Source organism: Microcaecilia unicolor, chromosome 9, assembly GCF_901765095.1.
Source record: "Microcaecilia unicolor chromosome 9, aMicUni1.1, whole genome shotgun sequence".
In the NCBI taxonomy this organism is placed as follows: domain Eukaryota; kingdom Metazoa; phylum Chordata; class Amphibia; order Gymnophiona; family Siphonopidae; genus Microcaecilia; species Microcaecilia unicolor.
The window spans coordinates 140,268,020-140,293,525 of record NC_044039.1 but is presented as its reverse complement, the minus strand read 5'-3'; the positions used below and the strand labels follow the sequence as shown (position 1 = coordinate 140,293,525).

At 45.2% G+C, this 25,506-nt stretch overlaps 1 protein-coding gene across 4 annotated transcripts in view; it reads left to right on the top strand.

The window, feature by feature from the left end:
• Positions 1-25,506, top strand: part of PTGR2 (prostaglandin reductase 2) — a 203,811-nt gene that overhangs the window by 159,838 nt on the left and 18,467 nt on the right. The gene's annotated exons all lie outside the window — the stretch shown is intronic.

Here is a 25,506-nt window from a genome sequence, read left to right as displayed (position 1 = left end):
CCATAGGTACTGAATAACAATATGTCAATATTCTAACCTCAGAACTAGAATCTCTCACAAGAGTCCATGTAATTGAGCAAGGTTCTCTGCTAGAACATGGTTCTGTGTTCTACACCCAGTTCTTTCTCATCCCTTCCAATTTTTTTTTTTTTGGGGGGGTGGGGGGGCTCCAACCCATTCTAGACTTAAGGAAGTTCAACAATTTTGTTCGCAAGAAGTTCAATTAACTTATTGACCACCATCATTCCTCAACTCAGTGTCAAGGATTGGCTTGCTTCTTTGGACTGCAAAGATGCTTACACTCGCATACCCATACACCCGCAGCATTGGCAATTCCTATGGTTCACATTCTTGAACAACCACTATTAATACAAGGCTCTCCCCTTTGGACTGTCTTCCATTCCGTGGATATTCACTGCTTTTGTTGAGAAAATTGAAACACCCCAAGCTTGAGTTACATAGTAACATAGTAGATGACGGCAGAAAAAGACCTGCACGGTCCATCCAGTCTGCCCAACAAGATAAACTCATATGTGCTACTTTTTGTGTATACCCTACTTTGATTTGTACCTGTCCTCTTCAGGGCACAGACCATATAAGTCTGCCCAGCACTATCCCCGCCTCCCAACCACCAGCCCCGCCTCCCACCACCGGCTCTGGCACAGACCGTATAAGTCTGCCCAGTACTATCCCCGCCTCCCAACCACCAGCCCCGCCTCCCACCACCGGCTCTGCTACCCAATCTCGGCTAAACTCCTGAGGATCCATTCCTTCTGAACAAGATTCCTTCATGTTTATCCCACGCATGTTTGAATTCTGTTACCGTTTTCATTTCCACCACCTCCCGCGGGAGGGCATTCCAAGCATCCACTACTCTCTCCGTGAAAAAATACTTCCTGACATTTTTCTGCCCCCCTTCAATCTCATTTCATGTCCTCTCGTTCTACCGCCTTCGCATCTCCAGAAAAGTTTCGTTTGCGGATTAATACCTTTCAAATATTTGAACGTCTGTATCATATCACCCTGTTTCTCCTTTCTGACCTGGTTATGGTATAGAAACCAATCCTTGCATCCTTCCTTACTGAAGCCCATAATATTCTTGATACTGGCCAAGTAGCCTTAGCAATCTCACTTGACCTTTCTGCCTCGATCTAATAGATCATCAATCACTGTTACTACAATTGTAAGATATTGATCTAAGTGACCAAGTCCTGGCATGGTTTGGTTCTTACCTAGCAATCGTAGCTTCCAATTTTTTTCTCCCACTGCCTATTCAATCTCTCAGGTTCTTAGCTGTAGTGTCCCGAGGCTCATCCTTTTTGCCTGTTTTGTTTAATGTCTTCTTGAGTCTTTTGTTAGCTCTTGTATAGGACTTAGGTGTCAGTGCCTATTATTATGCAGATTAAATTTTGTTTGTCTGCTACACTACTCTGAAAAATCCAGACTTAAGCCCTTTAAACCTGCGTGAATGTAGTGGCCTTTTGATTAGACTCACATAGATTGGTATTAAATCCTGATAAAACAGTTAACATGCTGGCTCTTGGGTCCTCTAGATTGGTCATTGTTTGAGCTTATCCTTTTTAGTTGTGTGACTGTATGCTCTCTTAAATACCTGGCAGCTTCAGATTCTCCAGGATTAGGCTCAGAACAAGGCAGGAGAGCTTCAGAGTCTCCCTCTCACTGTAATTCTGACAGGATGATGGCAGTCCTTTTTGTGCTGATTTTATCTTGTTGATTTCAAGTTTAGTTTATTTGATATACCACAAATATAATTAAATTTCTAAGCAGTGTAATCTCCCCCCCCCCAAAAAAACAAAAAATAGTGGGGAGGGGATTTAAAAACAATAAAGCTACTATGATTACATTATGTAGATCTACTAGAATACTTCAGTCATTTTATGAACATCGTCTTGTACTGTCATCCCCAGCAAAATTTGTGGTAACATAGTAGATGACGGCAGAAAAAGACCTGCATGGTCCATCCAGTCTGCCCAACAAGATAAACTCATATGTGTATACCTTACCTTGATTTGTACCTGCCTTTTTTAGGGCACAGACCCTACAAGTCTGCCCAGCAGTATTTCCCGCCTCCCAACCACCAGTCCCGCCTCCCATCACCGGTTCTGGCACGTGGTGCAAGTGCAGAGGAGTGTGTAGCGCTATAGTTAATCCTGGGGGAATTCTGCACTACTGCACAATGCAGAATTTGTGCAGAATTCCCCTCTCCCTCAGACCACAGAATTCTGCCTTTCCCATGCAGAATTGTGTGTAGTCTGCCTTTGCAGGCACAGCAACACAGATAGAGTCACTTTCTGGTTGGGAGTATCTGTGCTGCTGTGCCTGCAAAGTCACACTGCACAGAATTCTGCACACTACCAACTTTTTTCCCTCCACACTACCAACTTTCCTTTAATTCACAGGTATCTATGTTGCTAAGAAGGGGATTGCCTAGTCCAGTAACCAATAGGTTTAGTAATTGCAGGAGTGATACATCAACGTGAAAGGTAAAAAGGTAGTGATCACTCCAAGACAGAGGGGTAGTAGAGATATCTGACAATTAGGACTAAAAGAATGATGGGAGATTAAGAAATCTAGGTTGTGGCCTGCCACATGTGTTAGAAAACAAACATTCTGAAGTAGGTTGAGATCATTTAAAAAGGTAAGAAAACAATTGGTTCTAGGGTCAGAGTGACTTTCATCATGAAGATTGAAGTCACCCAAAATAAGCAATGATGAACTGTTTCAAAGTAAGTCCCCAGGAAGTCCCTGTGTCCCGTCTATATTATATGTTACATCAAAGGCTTACTTAAAGAAATAAGTTTTTAAATGAATCTTAAATTTCTTATAATTAACTTGAGGTCTAAGTTCCTTAGGTAAACAATTCCAAAGTAGATGCAAGCCATAAAAATGCTCTCTCCCTTGTGGCTTCCCAGGGGGCCCTAGAGAAATGTGATTAAGACTTTCTATGATCCTGTAAGGACCTAAGCATGTATGGGACTGTCAAATGGCTCAAATAAGGTGGTGGCTGTTCATGTAATGATCTGTGTGCTATGCAAAGGATTACATACCCACACGGATTCTTAATGATTGTCACGACCGTAGTTGTGACTGCACTTTTCACTTTCACCTTTTCTCTTCAGGTGGTCAGCTTCAGAGGTAGCTTCAGTCTGTTTCCTTTGCATTGTTGCCTCTGCTGCCACTTCCTGTGTGTTCCAAGCCTCACTTTGGTGTTGTTTGTTTGAAGCCTTTCTCCATGGACAGAATGCATCTTGCAGCCCCACAACAGAAGTGACTCTCCCCTGACGTCACAGTCCCGGAACTCTCACAAGCATTTTTTAAATAAAATAACTTAACAACGAATATGCTCGTGCTAGCCACGCTCCACTACACCCTATAAATACCAGGTGTCCCGTGCCCCTGACAGTTTTTTCTTTTCCGCCGTCGGACAGTCCCGTTTCTTACTCTGTCTCTCGTTTCCAATTACTTCTGTTTGTTTCTTGTTTTAAAATACTTCGCGAATTCGATTTTTCAGCGATCTGTTTTCCTATTATGCCTCCAAAGAAGCAGGGTTTCAAACGCTGTAGCGTTTGTACAGGGAAAATGTCTGCGACCGATCCACATGACCGGTGTTTACACTGTCTGGGCAGGGCACACCTCTCTTCCAACTGTGCAGCCTGTGCCAGCATGTTGCCCCGCACACGGAAGATCAGGGAGCTCAAATTACGAGAAGTACCTGAGCTGCAGCAGCCCACGAGTTCCCTATCACGGGGGAAGAAGGCACAGCAAAAACGAAAGCACACCGACAGAGAACAATCTCTAGAGAGAGCCCTCCCCCCGCTTCTGCAGCACCTTACCTCCGAGACTCGGCCACCACAAATCACTGCCACAGTTGTCGGTGCCGAGTCCCCGAGCAGTAGCATTTCCCCTCCAAGGCACAGAAAGCACAAGGAACCGAGGGTGCACACCGACCCCTCCCCTTCTGCTTCTCATCGACACCGACACTCTAGGCATCGACGGAGTTCTTCCTCCTCTCGTCGACACGCAGCCTCTTCCCATCGGCACCGATGTCATGGCTCCTCCCATTCTCAGCATGGCTCCACCCATTCCCAGTACAGTCACCAGCATAACTCCTCCCACTCTTCTGTGCAGCGTTCTTGCTCCTCACCTTCACAGCTAGGATCTGCCTGTCAGTTTTCAGCACCAGTTTTTCAAGAATTAACAGACACAGCACCATTAAAATCTGCAAGTCAGTTTTCTGCACCAGCATCTCCGGAGGTGATTAGCAATATTTCAAAGGCACTTCCTGGTCTTTCTCCACAAGTGCCTATAGATACACTGCCCCAATCCAGCGCTCCACAGGGCTCGGCAGCTGGCATACTTGAGGGGCACAAAACAACTCTCTCTTTTCAGCCATCTGTCAGCAACCGTGAATTCCTTCATCTCCTCCACAACTTTCTGCAGCAAAATCAGCCCAAACAGCCACAAGTTACCCTCCCGGCTGTGGAGGTTGCGGCTCAGTTTACACATAAGCGCACATCCTCTGTATCGACCTCAGCTTCCATGGCGGCAGAGCTTGCTTCGGAGTATGACTCCTCTTCCCCCAATTCAATGATGCATTCTAACCCCTCCTCTCCGGACCCACACTCGGAGCTGGGTGCGGACACACCAGGCTTGCTGTCTGACCCATCCCCAACGCAACCATCCCGCACTTCTCAACCAGAAGACATTTCTTACCCAAATTTTCTACATCGGTTAGCCTTAGCATTAGGCATCCAATCCACATCCCAACCGGATCCTAGAACCAAGAAGTTACAGACACTCCGTTATAAGGAGGCTCCGAAGGAAATAATTGCTCTACCTCTGCATGATGTTTTAGCAGAGCAACACAAAGTCATATGGTCCACACCTTTTTCAGCCGCCCCTACGAAAAAGAGTCTGGACACCAAGTATAGAGTCCAAGATGGATTTGGCTTTGGAAAACCACAGCTGTCGCACCAGTCCATTGTGGTCTGTTCGGCAATGCAGAAGAACAAAAGTTCCAGAGACCACTCCAATTTTCCACCCAATAAGGACATGAAACTAATGGACTTATTAGGAAAGCGAATGTACCAAAATACAATGCTGAACGCTCGTATTGGCATGCATATTTTCCACTATTCAGAGTACCAGTTTACTCTCCTGGAAACGCTGTCAAAGATAGTGGAGACCATGCCAGCACCCTTACAGGCGCAGATAACACCGTCTCTGCAACATCTAGACGAGTGTGCCACAAACCTCATTCGTGCCGCACACGACTCTTATGACACGTCCGTGAGGGGGGCGGCAGTGGGCATCTCCACTCGCCGGTTGGCTTGGCTAAAGGCCTCGGGCCTCCGTGAGGATGTCCACAACAGAGTGGCAGATGCACCTTGTTTAGGCGATAACCTTTTTGGTGACAAGGTCAAAGACATCATTGACAGTATCAAACAGGATTACACCACACTAGAAACCCTAGAAGATAACAACCTTCATCAGTCAAGATACTCATCTCACCGTTCTTCGGTGAACAATTCCTTTAATTCGGCAAAGAGAAGGTATTTTTATAGAAAACCTTACACAGCGCCTAGGTATGGGTCAAACTACAAGTACAATAATAAACCTAATCGGTATCAACAATATAATAAACCCACTCGAGAGCGAAGACCCCCAAAACAGATTAGTACTGGGGCCCCAAAAAATCAACCTTCTTTTTGACCCTGCACGCCAGGATTGGCCAGTGGGGGGCCGACTTCAATATTTTGCCCCACAATGGGCCCGTATCACGACCGACAAATGGGTCCTGTCTATCAGGGTTACCGACTGAATTTTTTAACCACACCTTCCCATTCCCACATTGTCAACTCGCCCATTCCGCAATCTCACCGTCAATGGGTCCACGAAGAAATCGCCCGCCTTCTCCGAATCAGAGCAATAGAAGCGGTGCAGGCCACACAAATCAACACAGGTTTCTATTCCAGGCTGTTCGTCATTCCAAAGAGACAAGGGGGTCTTCGGGCGATCCTCGATTTACGTCCCCTCAACTCTTACATCACAGTCGAAAAATTTCGGATGACAACGCTGCAGATAATCCTTCCATTGTTGGAGCAAAAGGCCTGGTTGGTTTCCCTGGATCTCCAAGACGCCTATCTGCACATTCCTATCCATCGCTCATACAGAAGGTACCTACGTTTCAAGGTACAATCACGCCATTTTCAATATCGAGTCCTGCCCTTCGGTCTTTCCTCATCTCCAAGGGTGTTCACGAAATGCGTCATCACAATCGTCTCATACCTGCGACAGAAAGGGATAGCAATTTTTCCATATTTGGACGATTGGCTAATTTCTGCACCGTCAGTCCAGGAGACTGTTCGGGCTCTTCAGGACACAATTTCGGTGCTGCAAAAACTGGGTTTCCTAGTCAACTACAAGAAGTCCCAGCTTCAGCCAGTACAATCCCTTCAATTTATAGGGGCAGTACTAGCTACGCCACGGGCTCTCGCCTACTTACCTTTGGACAGGGCTCAACACATCCGGTCCCTCATCATTCATTTAAGGTCCCGCACCTGCACCACAGTTCGCACAGTATTAGTGCTACTGGGGCATATGGCAGCATCCATACCAGTAGTGTTTCTAGCCAAGCTGCATATGCGGCACCTACAGTGGCATTTGAAGACTTACTGGATTCAAGCACATCAACCGCTGTCAGTAGTCATACCACTTCCAGTCACACTGAAAGATTCTCTTCAGTGGTGGACCTGCACATCCAATCTGCTTCAGGGAATGCCGTTTCGGCAACGACAGCCCACCCGTTACATAACAACCGATGCTTCCAAACAGGGTTGGGGGGCACACTGTGGAACTTACAAAACGCAGGGACTTTGGACCTTAACAGAAGCCAAGTACAGCATCAACCTTCTGGAGTTAAGAGCGGTAAAGTTAGCTTGCAAGGCGTTTCGACAGCACCTTTACAAGCAACATATTCAGATTCGGACGGACAATCAGGTGGCGATGTTTTACATCAACAAACAAGGGGGCATGGGTTCCAGGCAACTGTGCAGGGAAGCCATGCGGCTCTGGAACATGGTTCTAACTTGGGAATCCACAATTACAGCAACTTACATTCCAGGAATACAGAATGCGATCGCAGATTCACTCAGCAGGCAACTTATGCCTCACGAGTGGTCGCTAAAGAGCACAGTTACGCAAGGCCTGTTCAACAGGTGGGGACATCCTCTGGTCGATCTATTTGCCTCCCCACACAACAACAAGTGTCCCAAATTCTGCTCCAGGTATCCCAGTCACAGCAGCGTAGCGGAGGATGCGTTTCAAATTCCTTGGACGCAGAGCCTCTTTTACGCCTTCCCTCCTTTTCCTCTTATCTCCAAGGTCCTACAAAAGGCAAAAATGGAGGCAGCTTCACTCATTCTGATAGCGCCACATTGGCCACGACAGGCATGGTTTCCTTTGCTGCTAACTCTGCTTCAGAAACCACCTCTCCTTTTACCTCTGGAATCGGATTTAATCACACAGAATCACGGAACCCTTCTACATCCGGACCTACCGTCTCTTCAACTGACGGCATGGTTGCTGGGTCCACGTCGCCCATGATATTGTCACAGGAGATACTTCAAGTTCTGCTCGCTTCCAGGAAAGATTCGACACTGAAATCTTATGGCGCAAAATGGCGGAGATTTTCAGCATGGTGCTTTAAGTACAGTCTCCGCCCAGAAACTGTATCTATTCCACGGGTTTTAGAATATCTCCTCCATCTAGCAAAAACTGGCCTCTCTGCCACATCCGTAAGACTTCACCTGGCAGCGCTGTCAGTTCTGCATGACCCTGTAGACGGTTGCACACTTATGCAACATCCCTTATCGAAACGGTTCATTAAGGGTATCATACATTTGTACCCTCCAGTTCGTCCTCCACCACCAGCGTGGGATCTTAACTTGGTGTTGGACGCCTTGATGAAATCGCCATTTGAACCACTAGACAGTACGGCTATCAAGTACCTCACTTGGAAGACATTATTTCTAATTACACTTACGTCTGCACGTAGAATTGGGGAGGTGCAGGCATTAGTACATTACCCACCATACACTCAAATACTGCATGATAAAGTAATTTTACGCACACACCCGAAGTTTCTCCCTAAGATCGTATCTTCGTTTCATGTGAATCAACTGATTGTGCTACCAACCTTTCACCCTCCTCCACATGGAACAGAGGAACATCAACGGTTGCACACATTAGACTGTTTGAGAGCTCTTCGTATCTATCTGACACGAACAAAATCTGTAAACCGACCCTCTCAGTTATTTCTATCTTTGAGGTCTACTCCTCCGAAACCAGTTACCAAGGGTACCTTGTCGCAGTGGATTGCAAAATGCATTACTTTATGCTATCAGTTAGCCAACTGTTCTCATTCAGGAGTGACTACCGAAGTTCCACGGGTCACGGCCCACCATCTGAGAGCCATGGCTGCAACTATGGCTCATTTACAAAGGACACCACTGCAGGACATTTGTAAAGCAGCAACTTGGGCTACGACTCATACTTTTGCAAAGCATTACTGCATTGACACTGCCTCATCAGCCGAATCAACTTTTGGTCAGGCAGTGTTATCTTCCAGCGTGTGAAGCGTCAACTACCTCCACCTCCTTCCACAGGTACCAGTTCTAAGTTTTTTCAATTTTCAATTTGTTAATGTATGAAACTGCTACCTGTGTAGCTTGGGAGTCTTCTGTTGTGGGGCTGCAAGATGCATTCTGTCCATGGAGAAATATAAGTTGCTTACCTGTAACGGTAGTTCTCCTTGGACAGATCATCTTGCAGCCACACAAGCCCGCCCTACCCTCCCTACAGTTGACGATAGCTATTGTAAGAAACTGTCAGGGGCACGGGACACCTGGTATTTATAGGGTGTAGTGGAGCGTGGCTAGCACGAGCATATTCGTTGTTAAGTTATTTTATTTAAAAAATGCTTGTGAGAGTTCCGGGACTGTGACGTCAGGGGAGAGTCACTTCTGTTGTGTGGCTGCAAGATGATCTGTCCAAGGAGAACTACCGTTACAGGTAAGCAACTTATATTTTTCTGTAGTACTGTCACTTCCTGTGTGTTCCAAGCCTCACTCTGGTGTTCAGTGTGTTTCCTGTTTCTGGCCTTTGCAAAGCCAAAGGTCTCCAGGTTTGTCCGTGTGCAGTGAAGCACTTCTTCCTTGTTCCTAGTCTGTGTGCCTGTGGGCACTTTTGTCTTGATTTCTTGTTAAGGGTGTCTGTGTGCACTTCTGCTTCAGTTCTTATCTATTTGTTTGTGTGCTAGGGTCAGCCTTCTGCTTTAGTTCTGTTGTTTGTTTGTGTGGCTGTGTAGGTCAGCCTTGAGTTCTGCCTAGCTTTCTCTTATCTGTTTGTGTGCAGGGGTCAGCCTTCAGCTTTAGTTCTGTTGTTTGTTTGTGTGGCCATGTGGCCAGCCTTGTGTTCTGCCTAGTCTGCCTTGCTTGCTCTATTCCCCTTTGCCTTCAGCTTCAGTTCCAGCCCTGCTTATTCCAATCCTGCTTGTTCCAGTCCCATCTGCCTTCAGTTTCAGTCCTGCTTGTTCCAATCCTGTTTGGTTCATTCCTGTCTGCCTTCAGATTCAGTTCCAGTCCTGCTTGTTCCAGTCCTACCTATCTTCAGCTTCAGTCCTAGTCCTCTGCCTAGTCTCTTCTGCCTCCTGCTGTTGTGATTGGGTTCCGGTTCGGCCTCGCAGCCCGCATGAGAGAGCTCTGTGTGAATCTGTTCCAGGTTGGCCTTGCAGCCCATTTGATTGCATTCTGTTCTGGCTTTACTTAGTTCTGTCCCTGTGTTCCCTGCCTATTCCAGTCCAGGTTTTGTGTCTTAGTGCAGCCCGTGTGCCCTGTGCACTTCTGGTCTGTTTCACCTCTGTGTGCTTGTAGCATTTCTAGTCTGCCCCAGTCCTGCTTTAGTCCAGTTCTGGTTGGAGGGTTTGCCTGCTGCGGTCGTTCATCAACAGCAGCCCAAAGGCTCACATTTCCCTGTGTCCATGACAGTTTGCCCCTGAGACCGTGACAGTGATTATCACCTGGTCTTTCCTTCACCATCCACCGCCTAGAGTCTACCAGGTACTGAGCATTCTTCTGTATTACACCTGCTTTATAGAATTCTCTACTTTTAAATGTATGCTCAGAACAAGCTTATGCAAGCTTCAGCCCTCCATGAAAACTTACCTGTTTCAATAGGCATATGGAGAGCTGGGTATAGGACATGTGTGATTATGCCACTGCCTTAACTTTTCTGTGAATGATGTATCTTTGATTGAGTGTTGTCCTTTCCTATCTGAAATGATCTCCTTTCATTTTTAGAGGTATCTTAGTCTATATAAAGCGACCTATTCACTAGAAGAATGTGACATAAGTCTTTAATAAAAAAAAAATAAACCAAATGCAAAGCAGTAGCAGCTTGCTACCTATGCAGAAAGGGATCGTCTCCCGCTGTCTAGATTGGCTGGTGTCAAGACAGATGGCACAAGATGCAAACCACATACTCCAAGTTACTAAGTCAGTACTTCAGAGTCTCGGTTTCTTCATCAATGAATCAAGGTCAACCCCATATTACTAGTGTGTTCGAACCTGCAACGCTCCACTCTTCCAGCTGCTTGTGACATCATGCAGATACTTGGTTATATGACTGCCACAGTACATCATCTCATTCGCAAGGCTCCATATGCACTTTCTTCAATAGCACCTCAAGCTCCACTGGAATCAGTCACCAACACATGTCCATTAAAGTGTCTCTGTCACAGGTGGTCAGAGACTCCCTAAAATGGTGGCAGAGCAATGTCAACTTGTCTGACAGTTGTTTGTTTCGTATGCCTCCTTGCAGCATTATATTCACAACCATTGCTTCCACAGCCAGTTGGAGAGCTAACGTCCCACAAATATGTAACCAAGGTCATGAGACAGCTCAGGAACGTTCATTCCATATCAACCAGTTAGAAATTTGCACTATATTCCAGGCCTTTCAGGCTTTAAAAGATTAGCTATACAATGAAACCATCCTCCTCAGAACCAAAACCAAGTCACCATACTCTACATCAACAAACTGGATGGGTCTGGATCCCATCATCTCTGCAGAGAAGTAACGAGAATCTGGAACTTGACACTTTCTCTAGGGGCCATATATCTTCCTGTGGAACAAAATCTTCTAGCAGACTTGCTCTGATATAGTCTCTATCCCCACGACTGGTCACTTGATAGCTCAGTAGCACAACAAATATTTGACATGGGTAATGCCAGACATAGATATCTTTGCTGCAGTACAAATTACAAAAAGAAGCAGCTTATGCTTCCTGTATATAGCTCACAACAGACTATTCTATGAGGTGTTTGCAATTCCATAGGATCAGGGTCTTCTATACATGTCCCCCCCTTCCCCCAATCATTTTCCTTTCTAAAGTGCTGTAGAAAGCTTGCTACACTCATCCCTTATTACACATTGCCGAAGACAAGTTAGTTTCCTCAGACTGCTTGCACTGTTCTCAGTCCAGCCAATCCCACCAGGACAGCATCTGACCTTACTGATTCAACAAGAGGGTCACCTACTATATGCCAACATCAAATAGTTAACACCAACTGCATGGCTCTTCAAAGCAAGCTCTAACCAACCTTTCCATCCTTTTGGACATCCAGCACGTTGTTCTTACTTACTGACAGTACCCGCAATTCATAAGACAGAATGGGAAATGACGTTTATATGCATGGGTCTAAGCAGAAAAAATTGTATCTGCACAGGTGCAAGAAAGTTTTGCAAGGCTGATATCCACAAAATAACATCCCAGCACATCCACAGATGTGTGCTGATACTTAATTAGCCATTGGCACACGGCTGTAGCTTTCTGCATTGGGCCCCTGAGTGCTATAAGATTGCCTTGTGCACAGATTAAGGATCAGCTGTAGGTGAGTGAATTATCCCCTGACACATGAGTGGTTGGCACTCTTCTGGTTCCACTGCTGCTTTTAGCCTTCAGTCCCTTCTCTGATTGGGACTTAAAGTTACAACAATAACAAAAGAAAAACTCTTTGTCACGAAATGCCTAGCCACCCACCTGGGGTTACCCTGCAGCCACTTAGAGGGTCTATCCCCAGCACAGTGTAGAGCACAAGCGGCAGTTGCAGGTGGACCTGAACTAACACCCTCCTCCCACCAACTGAATCACAACTGCCTCTGGGCAAGTCTCCCGTGCTCAAATTATCCCCCGTGATTTCTAGGTTAATGGGGACACACTCCCAGTGGTCCCATAGTTCCCAGAAAGCACTCACAGACCCAACATACAAACTACCAGGATTCTTTATCAGTCCAGACAGGCAGAACAATCAAACATACTATCTAAACAGTACCTGGGAAGATCAGGACATATAATTGTTCACAGAACCTTAGCAAAGTGATCTTCCAGGCTAAGACTGAAGCAACAGCCAGCATCTGCTGAGTAATTTTGAAGACTCCAGTTCAATAAGAGCCCAGAACATTGAAGTTTCAAATAAAAACTGGTTACATCACTACAGGCACTTCCTATTATCTGTGTGCCAAGTAAAGAAAGAGAAGTCGGTCCTCTGTAACAGCTTTAAGCATAAATATGTACCATCCTCTAGCCAAACAGGATAAACACACTTCAGAGCATAGGGGCAGATGCACTAAGGTCCTCGGAAGAGCCCTTCCCTTACCGATTCCATAGCGATTCCCTTCCCTCCCTCCAGGTCTCTCTCAGCCAATCCCAGCACGTTTAGCTGATACTGGTAACAGCTAAATGCGCTGTGATTGGCTGAGAGAGACATGGAGGGAGGGACATCCAAAAAGTTTTGATTTGGACGTCCTCGCACATCCCGATCTTGTGGGGGGGGGGGGGGGGGCACAAGCTGAAAACAACCTTGGAGGGGACTGTTGAGAGAACTGTGGTTGTGGTCAGTTTAGGCAGTTAAGAAAAATGTGTCCAAGAAGGATGCCCATCACAAAAGCTGCAGGAAGACGTCCAGCTCGTGTTAGACGTCCCTGACTTGGACGTGGCTAGGCAGTGAAGGACGTCCCTGATGAGCACTTGGACGTTTTTTTTTTCCTAATTTTTTTTTTGTTACATTTATAGAAGTTTTTAGAGGCTGTGCAGCCCCAATGAGAGATACAGACCTCCCGTTAGATTTTCCACGGTTAGGCAATTGGAAAACGGTAGTGCATCTCATTACAATACGATTTATACACATTGGGGTACTAATTTGCTCATCTGCATTCCGTTTTCGTTAGCTGCTACCATGATCGGAAAATGGCTCGGAGAAGCATTTAGTGCATGCCACAGTTTACTACTTGCTTGTTAATGGCTTGTTAAGTTTAGTGCATCTGGCCCATAATGCAGGAAAATATCCAGTACATTTTACATGCTTAATACACACTGTTTCTTCACACTCTTCAAAATAGTTTAGGAAGTACTTTAAAATTACCATATTATTAGCCTTTGTGGAGTACAAAAAAATGTGGAAAGGAAAAAGCCTCAGAGCCCCCACCTCCACCCAAACAGAAATGTTAATTGGGCAATGAGGACTTTAAATCAGGGTCAATTGTCTTCATAGGCATAAAAAATTCTTTTCACATAAATGATTGTTAAAGCTTCACTTAAGATTTAGTTTCAAAGGATCACTTCAATTCTGTGACAAAGACATGAAAAAGTCAAACACTTAGCTTAAAAGATGATACATTTCAATGGGTCAATCACACAGACTGTGGCCAGAGTTTTGCTATTGCAGCTGTCTCAAGGCATGACAACAAATCAGTTTTAGTTCAGCATGAATTTCTCCATGTCACTTTAGATTCTACTTAAGTTAGTCAGCAACTTCAACCCTTGCTTTCTCTAACTAAGGTATAGGATCCAGTCTTCCCATGACCTTCTGCCTTAGGACACTTTGTGCCTCAAAGCAACAGCTGTGGATTAGCCTGACCTTTCTGAACAGTTCATTGCAGGTGTGAAACACTTGGCTCTTCTCCTTCTGGCTCCAGGGAGCAGCTAATAATGAAATGGGTGCCAGTCCCTGTGATTTTTTTTTCTTTCTAATGCTCCTTTAAGGTTCTGGTGGGCCCCCCTGGATGGGTTCCCCACATGTTAAGAACTAGGCTCCTCCTTTGACTTTGAGCAGTATAATTCTCTCCAAAAGCTTATAGCCAAATCCTTTTGGATCAGACTCTCTATATAGACGTCATACTTCTATTCTTTGGCACCTTTTTCTGGAGCATGAACCCAGAATGTTATTTCTGCAACCACAATGACAACAGTTTAGCAGCCTGCTATAGAAGGGAGAACATTTTTGTTCAATTTAGTTAGTGATACACAGCAGAGTGAGGGGTAGAATGAGAACTTGAGGGTGGAAAGAGGCCATAGGCAGTCTCCATATTAAAAAAGTATAGACTGACAGTGTGATATCTGAGATGTTGCAGACCTGAACAGTGCATGTTCTGAAGAAGGGTATCTTTGAAAGGGTGTGCATATTGGGGGGGGGGGGGGGGGCACGTGTCACCATGATACGAGGTGGATGTTGAGAAGCTGAACTCTGTGTAATCCTCCCTATTATCAATGATTTACCTGCTTATGTCACCCGGGATTGTCTCTTTTGGCTACAGTTCCCCATCCGCAACCTCCTTGCCTACTGGTAAGGCGTCAGATAGTAGCTGCAACAGTGGAAGGACCTCAAAATCTACTTGGAAGGAGTGGGAGAAGATGCAGCTTATGCATCACAAAATGCCCGACCAGTGCAGCCCTGCCAGCCCTTCGGTGGACTCGGTGTGGGTATCTGAATTAACTGAGGTGACAGCTGCAGTCGAAGCAGCTTTTGATAAATTACAGCAAGACCTAGAGTAGACCACGCGTTGGGATTTTTAAAATCTTCAACTGTTCTCACAAGCATCACATTTTTGCGGGTCTTCATAAAGGTCAGAAGTTATCTTACCAGAACTCCGCTATACTCTGCATCCAGGACTGTTCGCAAAATGTTTAACAATTACACAAGACTTTTACTACAATTTGTATGGCATTACGTAACAAACAAATCTGATTTGTACTCTTTTGTCCTGCTAAATTGTGAGTTACCCATGAAGGACATACGCAATAAGCTTTGGGCCTTCCCACTGAACTTATATCATGACTCGGCCTTCTTGGATTATTTACAGGGCAAATGGGCTGATTATAAAGTATTCAATCATCAACATAATAATGACCCAGTTCTGTATTGGGATACCAGTAGTCCGACTTAAGAGGGTATATCATAGCCTGCAGTAGTGCAAAGAAAAATTGTAGGGATGGTGAAATTTTGAGACTGGAGAAACAACTGGTACAGTATTGCTAATTGTATGGAACACCTCCCACATTGCAGCACAAAGAACAATTGCTAGCCATTCAAATAGCTCTCAGTGAGTTGCTTCACCAGCTTGCCAAGAAGTTGTCTGTATATTACCAATACCAACTTTACAAACATGGCAATAAGAGTGGTCAGTTGTTGGCTCGTCTGGTGCAGCAGGCTTCCAGGGGGTACTCACACTGCATCATCCTTCTGGGTGGGTAGTTCACTCTGATGGGGAAATTATCAGATATTTAAGACCTGTTATGAGTAGTTATACACTCCTGATCTGTCTAGCACACTGGTCCCAGATATATATTTAAGAAGTATGGATCTGCTTTCAGATTTGCAATCAGTGGGGCTCAGTAGACCTATTGAACCAGAGGAAATACATTGGGCAGTGGGGAGAGGTGCAATTTATAAGGCACCGAGACCTGAATGCTACAGCTCTTATTGATGGATATACAACATCCTTTGCTAGCCCTGTTTAATACCATAATAGGAGACCAGATGTTATTATTACATTTGTACCCCGCGCTTTCCCACATATAGCAGGCTCAATGCGGCTTACACAGTAAAAACAATACAAGTTCTGAAAGAAGAATATTACAAGCTGTAATAAACATTATAATGATAAGGTTTGAAGAATAAATGATTTAGATATGGGAAGGTAAGGATAGGATAGGCAAAAGAAAAGGAGATTGGGAGGGGTATGGTATGGAAAGATGGAGTAGAAAAGATTGGAGGGTGAGTATGATAAGATTTGGGAGAAGATCAGAGGTATAATCGGTGTCAGACATGTTCCTTCTCTGCAAATGGCAGAGATCATTGTGTTTCCCAAGCCAGGGAAGGACCCCACTTATCCGGAATCATATAGACCTATCTCGCTGATTAGCTATGAAGCAAAATTGTTGGCTACCATTTTATCTAACTGCTTAAGCCAGATGCTTCCTTTCATCATAGCAGATCCCCAAGTGGGGTTCATCTGGGGCAAACAGGCTGTCAAAAGTATTCACGTATTTTAGCTACTTTGGAACATGTTTATCACACGATGCTTTCTACATTGCTTATTGGTTTTGATGCTGAGAAAGCTTTTGATAGGGTTAATTGGGATTTGTTATTTGCCGTCTTATGGGTTTGTGGCATTGAGGGCTCTTTTGAGCAAGCAGTTCAGGTCTTGTATCAAGCACCCACAGCTCAGGTCTCTGTTAATGGGAATCTCGGACTCATGGTCTTTAGTAGAACCTGGCAAGGATGTCCATTGTCACCGTTACTCTTTGTATTGACAATGGACCCTCTGATTCAGGAGATTCTTAGTAATCCAGAGATCATGGATGTTAAGTTGGGTACCTTTGAAATCAAGATATCGGACTTTGCCAATGATTTGTTGGTGCATCTGTCTTTCCCTGCTCAGTCTTTACCTGTGTTTCTGGAAGGTTTTGCCGAATATGGGTCATTTTCAGGCTTTTGCCTTAATATGCAGAAATCTGAGGGATTGCCAACTTCTTCTGAGCTACGCCATCAGTGGGTGGGAGAATTCCCTTTGAAATTAGCATGGATAGTTTTCAGTACTTAGGTATCATACTTACAGTCAACCCTAGATGTCTTTATAGAAGCAATGTTGATGTCTTAATACAATATACTAAACAACAATTACCTATCTGGAACCCATTACCAATTTAATTAACTGGTAGAATCAGCCTCTGTCGAATGGTACTATTTCCTCAGTGGCTTTATGTCTTAATGGCAGCTTCCTTAGGTTAATAAATCCCAATTAAAAAGAACATATTAACATAGTAGATGACGGCAGAAAAAGACCTGCACGGTCCATCCAGTCTGCCCAAGAAATGTGCCACTTTTTTGTGCATACCTTACCTTGATTTGTACCTGTCTTTTTCAGGGCACAGACCGTACAAGTCTTCCCAGCACTATCCCCGCCTCCCAACCACCAGCCCTGCCTCCCACTACCGGCTCTGTTATCCAATCTCAGCTAAGCTCCTGAGGATCCATTTCTTCTGAACAGGATTCCTTTATGTTTATCCCACGCATGTTTGAATTCCGTTACCGTTTTCATCTCCACCACCTCTCGCGGGAGGGCATTCCAAGCATCCACCACTCTCTCCGTGAATAAATCCGTTACTGTTTTTATCTCCACCACTTCCCGCGGGAGGGCATTCCAAGCATCCACCACTCTCTCCGTGAATAAATCTCAATTAAAAAGAAATAAACTTCCACTTTACAAATTGCAGCGGGATCACAAGATCCTTCATAAAACTTGAAAAGTTTGTTGGGGGGGGGGGGGGGCGGGGGGAGTAAGAAACCCAAACTTAAGTTAGAATATCTGTATGGGAACTGGAAGCAAGGAGGGTTGGGTCTGCCCAATTGATAGCTATACAATTTGTCATGTTTGTTGTATCACTTCGTGGATTGGGCTCAGAGGACTTTACTTCTTGGGTGGTGAAGAAGGAGCTTTTTCATCCTCTACATCCTTATTACCTTCCAGCATGTCACCTGCCAGAAACTGCCTTCAACTGGATTACTTGTTAGTTTTTATTAACCGTTCTGAGACTGAATCTGAGATGTATGGATTTTATATCACTTACTGGCAATTCTGATTTTGGCTCCAGTCAGGATGCTGGGATATTCACCATTGGGCAACCAAAAGGATAGTATATGTTGCTAACCTTTTATAAGAAAGTGGTACATTGAAAACCCATGGCTGTATTATTGCAAGATTTGGGATCTCATCGACTGAATACCTTTGCATATGTTCAGGCTTCCCATTTTATTACACAACTTCTTAGGACTAACTGTTCTAGGGGCCTGTTTCATTTGTTGAAAAAGATTTTCCTTCTGTCAGATGGCTCCCTGATCTCAGTTTCTAACCTGTATGGGGCATTGCCTTTAGTGGTACCTGGGAAGAATTGTGTTCAATTGGTGCAGAAGTAGAATACTGAATTGGGAGTTTGCATCCAGGAGGGGGAGATTATTAAACTATTACAATCAATATCTAGCCATATGCATAGTGCTACATATAGGACATGTCAATTTAGGATCCTTACTAGATCATATTTCTCTCCAAAGCAAGCCTTTTATGCTGGTTCTGTTTCTTCCATGGCGTGTGCTAAGTGTGGTCACTCTGATGCCACACTTTCTTACTCTATGGTTTTATTCACCTATTAATCATTTTTGGCATGATTTGATGGAATACTAGGAGCAACTGCTCCACAAGTCTATCCTACCTTCTTTTGATATTCTTTTTGGACAGGTGGAGCGTTGTGGTCCCCTTGTGTGAAAGGAACATCTATTTTTATATTTAAATCTGTTTATTCATTTACAAAGTAAACATGGAAGAAAACATTTTGCAGTACATAAAAATCTGCAGCAAACTCTTCAATACAAAGCAAAACGATACAGTGCAAAGGCAAAGGGCCCTCTCTCTGATGGCCCCATTCCTATACCTCCGGCATCTAGGAAGGCCCACTAAATGAGCATTTCCTGCTGCTGATCTGCGCTCAAACAACCGATGTAATAGCTTGATGTAATGCATAAGAAAGCTGTCATATAAAAGTAGGTGCCTGTTAGCAACCTTGGTACATCGGACTATAATGCTGAGATTTCGATCAGATCTAGTTTACATCGCTTTCCAGAGCAGAGGGAACATTGTCTATCCCCCAACCTGGGCCTTGGAACTGCATTCCTAGGTTTATATACTTTGAACTTAATGTACTCCAATTCTCCCTTCCCTCCCCCCCCCCCCCACCCCCCCACCCTCCCCACCCATTCCCAGGTAGGCTCATCTGTAACGGGAGTAACCGCAATAGTCTCCAACAGATCCTGTGGTAGCTAGCTGGAGTTAACGAGCAGACTTCTCCCACGTGGGCTTAACATCTGTAAGTAAGGAGACCAAATTTGAAGGAAGCGCTGTCTACGTTTAACTGAGGTTTTGGACTCTCGAGCTTCCCAAGAGGCCAGGAGGTGGACCTGGTTCCTCCAGTGCCAATAGGCGGGTGCCTCCGGGGAAGTCCAATATTGCATAATGCATTTACGAGCCACCAAACACAGCTTCCTACCTAGAAGAATCGCCGGTGCTCTATTGGGGGCAAAAGCCCTGGGCTGGTCTATCAAAAATTGCCTCTCAGTACCCTGGACTTTAACACCTAAACGTATCAAAAAACCCTGGACACGTTGCCAGAATGTCCGTATCTTAGGACATTTCCAAAGGGCATGGTAAAACGTGCCTGGTCCCTCAGCGCATTTAGAACAGATATCACTCTCTGACCTCTGCATGTGGGCCAGCTGTACTTTGGTCATGTATCCCCGTAATATAACTCTATACCCACATTCTCTCAATCTTTCGTCCGTAACTAATTGTCTAATCCCTTTTAATGAGGCCACTATATCCCAAGATGCCAATGAAGTCTCAAGGTCCTGTTCCCATTTGATTTTAATTTTCTCATACTGTTGCATCGGCCTCTTACGGGTCAGGGCCCCATATAAATCAGATATCGCATGTCTTTCGGTCGCTAGTTCCCTAAAGAACTCCTGTATCTTGTCTCCTAAGCGACCTCTCAAAGCTTCCTGAGGCATTGCCTGCACATAGTGCTGAATTTGTAAATAAGCAAAATGATTTCCCCAATCAGACCCTATCTTCTCTTTTAAGACAGCAAATGGCAATAAATCCCCCCTCTCCAATAGTAGATGTTCCAGATTTTTAATACCTCGCTGCCCCCAGCTTTTAAATATTGGGTTGTCTATCCCCGCTTCAAATGCTGCATTCCCCACAATCGGGATTTGATCTGAAATATTTGGATGTCCCCCTAATTGTCCAGCCCACCACTGCCATGTCAAGCGGAGAGGATGAAGCAATACACTTTTCCTCAAATGTGGGGGTATTTCAGTACGGGGTAAGTGGAATAGTGCAATCATGTCATGTGGTGCCAGGCAAGCTTGTTCAAAGTGTGTAGGCGTATAGTATTGTGTTAAGTCAAGCCAATCTCTCACGTGTCGCAACAGGCAGGCTTGGTTATATAGAAACAGGTCTGGAAACCCTATACCCCCTTGTTTCCAGCCCCCCACCAGCAAGCCCTGCTGTAGTTTTGCTTTTTTGCCGGCCCAACAGAACTGACTGCACAAACGATTTACACATTTCAGATCTGTCTTCGTTAGGCGTATGGGCAAGGTTTGTAAGGCATATAGCCAGCGCGGAAAGATCACCATCTGTATCAAGTGAATCCTACCCATCAAGGACAGTGGTAAACCCCTCCAAGAGTCCAGTTTTTCCCTAGTGTAATCTAAGAGGGCATTAATGTTTAATCGATGTAATTCTATTGTTTGCATTGTAAGTCGGATTCCAAGGTATTTAAAAGAGCGATTTGCCCAACGCAAAGGAAATTCGTCTCCCCAATCCTCATTGCCCACTGTTGGGGAGGCCAACGCTTCAGACTTATCCAAGTTGATCTTAAAGCCTGAATAGTCTCCGTATTCCTGAAACGTCTCCAGCAGCGTCTCTAAAGATATCCTCGGGGAGGTCAAGTGAACCAAAAGGTCGTCTGCGAAAGCTGCAATTTTAAATGTCTGTGTGCCCATTCTCACTCCTTTGATCAAGGGATTTGCCATAATGTCTCGAATAAGGGGGTCTAACACCAATACAAAAAGGAGGGGGGATAGGGGACAACCTTGCCTAGTCCCTCTACAAATAGGAAAGCCCGGCGAAGCTACCCCATTGACCCATATCGAGGCGCTTGGGTTGGCGTATAAGGTTTGAATTGCCTCAGTAAATCTGCCGGAAAAGCCATAACTTTCCAATGTGTCAAAAAGAAATGTCCAATGTACCTTATCAAAGGCCTTCTCGGCATCAAAGCTAATCAACAAAGACACCAAGCCCTTGCGTTCCCCATGTTCTAGCGAAGCTAAAATCGCCCTCAGATTTTTGCTTACAGCTCGACCTCCCACAAAGCCCACTTGGCTCTCATGTACCAGGCGGGGCAGTATTCTAGCCAATCTATTTGCCAAAATTTTTGCCATCAACTTAGTGTCATAGTTCAGCAGAGATATGGGACGGTATGATGCCGGCTCCAATGTGTCTCTCCCTGGTTTAGGTAGGACTATTATTTGTGCTCTGTTCAAGTCAGATGGCATTGCTTTCTGATCTATCATTTGATTTAAAAATTTGGCTAAATCCGGAACAATGACCTCTCCCATCATTTTATAGAATTCAGCCCTTAGACCGTCCGGTCCTGGGGCCTTTAACAAAGGGCTCTGTGTTATGGCCATATTCACCTCTTCTTCCGTAAATGGTTGATTTAGTTGTTCTCGCTCTCGTTGGGTAAGCCTAGGGAGGTTAAGGTTAGTTAAGTACATCTGGTTTACTAGACCCTCTTCCTCTGGGGGGGCATAAAGATTTTTATAGAAGGTCTGAAAGATATTACAGATATCCCTGTCTGCGTTTTTAAGGCCTCCTCCCGTCCCTCGAAGGGCCAAAATATGATTAGTTCCCCCTTTTTGTTTAAGAAGCTTGGCCAGCAATTTGCCTGCTTTGTTACCATGTTTATAAAGCATGTATCGATAATAGATGTGCGATTTGCGTGCTCGTCTATGTAAAAGTTCATTCAGTGCTGATTGTAAGTCCAACACCTGTTGTTTGTCATCTGCCGCATGTGTGTCCCCAAACCGCATCCTCGCATGACAAAGCTGTTTGCTCAGCCGCAATATCTGCCTATCTCTGGTGATCCGGACATAATGTACATGGCTAATAATTTCCCCCCGAAGCACGGCTTTTGCGGCTTCCCAGAATAAGACCGGGTCATTCTGATGTTCATGGTTCTGTGTCGCGTAATCCACCCAGCTGGCCTGCAAACGCCCCTTTAGGACGGGGTCTGTATAGAACTCTATGGGGAATTGCCACCTGCTGTCTCTTTGGGCCTGGCCTCGTGGTTTCCACTCCACATGGACCCATGCATGATCAGATATCACATAGGGCCCTATCTCAGCCTTTGTAATTTCCCCAAACATCTGGCTAGAAACCAGAACATAGTCAATACGTGATTGTGTCGAGTGAGCCCGGGACAGATGTGTGTAATCCCTCATTCCCGGATGAAGCACCCTCCAGACATCTGTCAGGTCTAATAATTGGCTCATCTTCAGTAGGCCTCTATTATTATAATAGGTCGTGGAATTACCTGATACTGATTTATCTAGTGAGGGGTCCCAGACTGCATTAAAATCTCCCCCTATTATGAGCTCTGTGTGTGGTTGCTTAAGGAGGAAGTTAATTATCGTTTGGAAAAAATTTTTGTCGTAGTTATTAGGAGCATAAATATTGCCAATGAGCACTTTTTGCTTACCCACCGTGGCCTCCATTATAACATATCTTCCCAGGGCATCTACCAAGAGAGGGCGCATCTCCAGGGCTACGCCTTTACGAATCAGAATGGCCACTCCACCTTTTTTCCCCTGCGCATGCGCCGCTACACACTTGTCTACCCACCACGTGCTGAGTTTGGCATGCTCTATCTGCGACAAGTGCGTCTCTTGTAGCAGTGCAATGTCTATGTGTTGTCTATTTAATTGTTGCAAAATCTTGGAGCGTTTTATGGGTGAATTTATCCCACCTACATTCCAAGTTACAATGTTTACCATACCTCTAGTGTGAATAAAATGACATGTATTTCAAAAAAACTGCGATAGTTGTGAGAGGGGACATCCCAGCCTCTCTCCCCTCCCCTTTGGTCTCTGCCAACTACTAGTTGGTTAGCATCCTGAGCATGTAACCCCAGCCCGACTCCATCCATCATCAACTCCAGCCTATCTATCTGTCTCCCATCATGGCAAATATACAAAGGGACCTGTCTCTCCGCGGTCACTCCCCTCTCCCAGAGACCAAGGTCCCATCCTACCCCTTCCCTTCCCATTCCCTCCCTCCCCTCCCTCCCTATCCCAATTCCTCCCCCCCCTCTCCCCAAACCCTTAAATCTGGACCCACTTGCTGGGACCATAACTTCCTATGTCTCTCCTTCCTCCCCCCAGAAGCCTCTTACCCGATCCAACTATTCCCCGGACAGGATCTTAAAGAAACCTATTTGTTACATCTTCTATTAAACCTTTCTATGTTAATCAGAGCCTATTAACCTTCTGAACCATACAAAATTAACCTTTAAACATAACCCGTAACCAAACTCTCCACATATTTCTCACACATATCACATCTCTTTAGATCAGTTCATGTGCCCGTGGGCGCCCGTTTGTATACCAACTCTCCATATCATAGTCCATCCATATTCTGGTCTGTCTTCATCTGCTGGCAGCTCCGCTCCTTTTTCAACCGTCCTCAAGCATGTCTATTTCCAGTTGCTTTAAAATTTCTTGGGCGGCTGTTGCTGTTTCATACGTCTTAGTGGTTCCCTTATAGGTGACACGCAGTTTTGCAGGGTACTGCTGCGCAAATCTTATTTTCTTCTGGAACAGCTTAGAGCATATCTCCGAAAATTGGCGCCGTTTTGCTGCTACACCAGCGGAATAGTCCTGAAAACATCTAATTGTCGCGCCTTCAAAGACCAGGGGGTTCCCCGTTCTGAGCCTTTGCAAGATTTCTTGCTTTTGGGCATAGTCCAGAAATCTCAAGATGATTACTCTTGGCCTACTGGCTCCTGCACCTTTCTGTCCTAGTCGATGGGCTCTCTCAATGCGAAGTGGCCCCAGTGCTTCTGGGAGTTGTAGTTCTTTATACATCCAATTAGCCAAAAAGGTCTCCAGGCCCCGTTCCGGGATACTCTCCGGGAGCCCCACCAGGCGAACGTTGTTCCTTCTCGATCTATTTTCTAGATCCTCCACTTTATTTTCCAGTGCCCTCAGCTGATCTTGCATCTGGTTTTGCGACCCTTCGACCACCGCGATACGGTCTTCCACTTCAGAGACTCGCGTTTGAAATGCTATACAGTCTTTCGACAGCTCCATGAGCTGCGTCTGTACTCGCTCTAATTTAGCATCTATAGGGGCTAGCCGGCGATCTAGTAAGTCTTCCATCACCGTCCTCATTTCTGCAGTGATTTCGGCTATCCAAGCCGATGCGACCGACGGTCCGGGCGGGCTTGCAGGCGGCGCCATTTTGTCTTCTCCTACCCTGCCACGGAGTCTGTCTTTTGAGCCGGTTTTCGCCGCCATTTCGATGTCGGGAAATGTAGAAAGGTAATCGCCAGACCTTTAACTCCTTGCTCCGCGATCTTTGGAGAATTGTAGTCAATTTTATGTGCTTTTTAAGGCTCTAGGGGGAAGGTAGGAGCCGGAGAGATTTTCCTTTCAACCTCTCGCGGTCATGACGTCACCGGAAGTCAGGAACATCTATTTTTATATAAAGCTAGGGTGGTGGGTAAAAAACTGTACCTTGCAACATTGGACAATGAGCTCTCCACCTAATATTTGGCATTGGAGGAATTCTCTACATAATTTATTGATCATGGAGACTTGGGATGCATACCTTACTTTAAAATGAAAGCAGAGGTTTTGGATAATCTGGGAACTTTATATGCATTCTTTGCCTTCTCAGGTATGTAGTCTTATCTTGAATAAATTATCCTTATAAATTGGCCTTAAGGACCTAGGTTTGCTATTTGGTCCTATGAGGGGAGAGGGAGGTTGGGTGGTTTTGGATGTTTGTTTTGGAAGCACATGATCCTATTTGAGATTACTGTGGGGCGCTAAGAGTCCACGCTCTCTACAGACTTGTACTGTCTGCATCTTTGAACATAAGAGTAGCCATACTGGGTCAGACCAATGGTTCATCTAGCCCAGTATCCTGTTTTCCAAACAGTGGCCAAGCCCGGTCACAAATACCTAGTAGAAACCCAAATCGTGGCAACACTCCATACTACAAATCCCAGGGTAAGCAGTTGCTTCCCATGTCTGTCTCAATAGCAGACTATGGACTTTTCCTCCAGGAATTTGTCCAAACCTTTTTTTAAACCCAGCTACATTAACCACTGTTACCACATTCTCCGGCAAATAGTTCCAGAGCTTAACTATTTGTTGAGTGAAAAAATATTTCCTCCAATTTGGTTCAAGGGGTTTGTTGTCTGTCTGTCTTTTTGTGCACTGTTAATACAATGGATATACTGTGTACTAG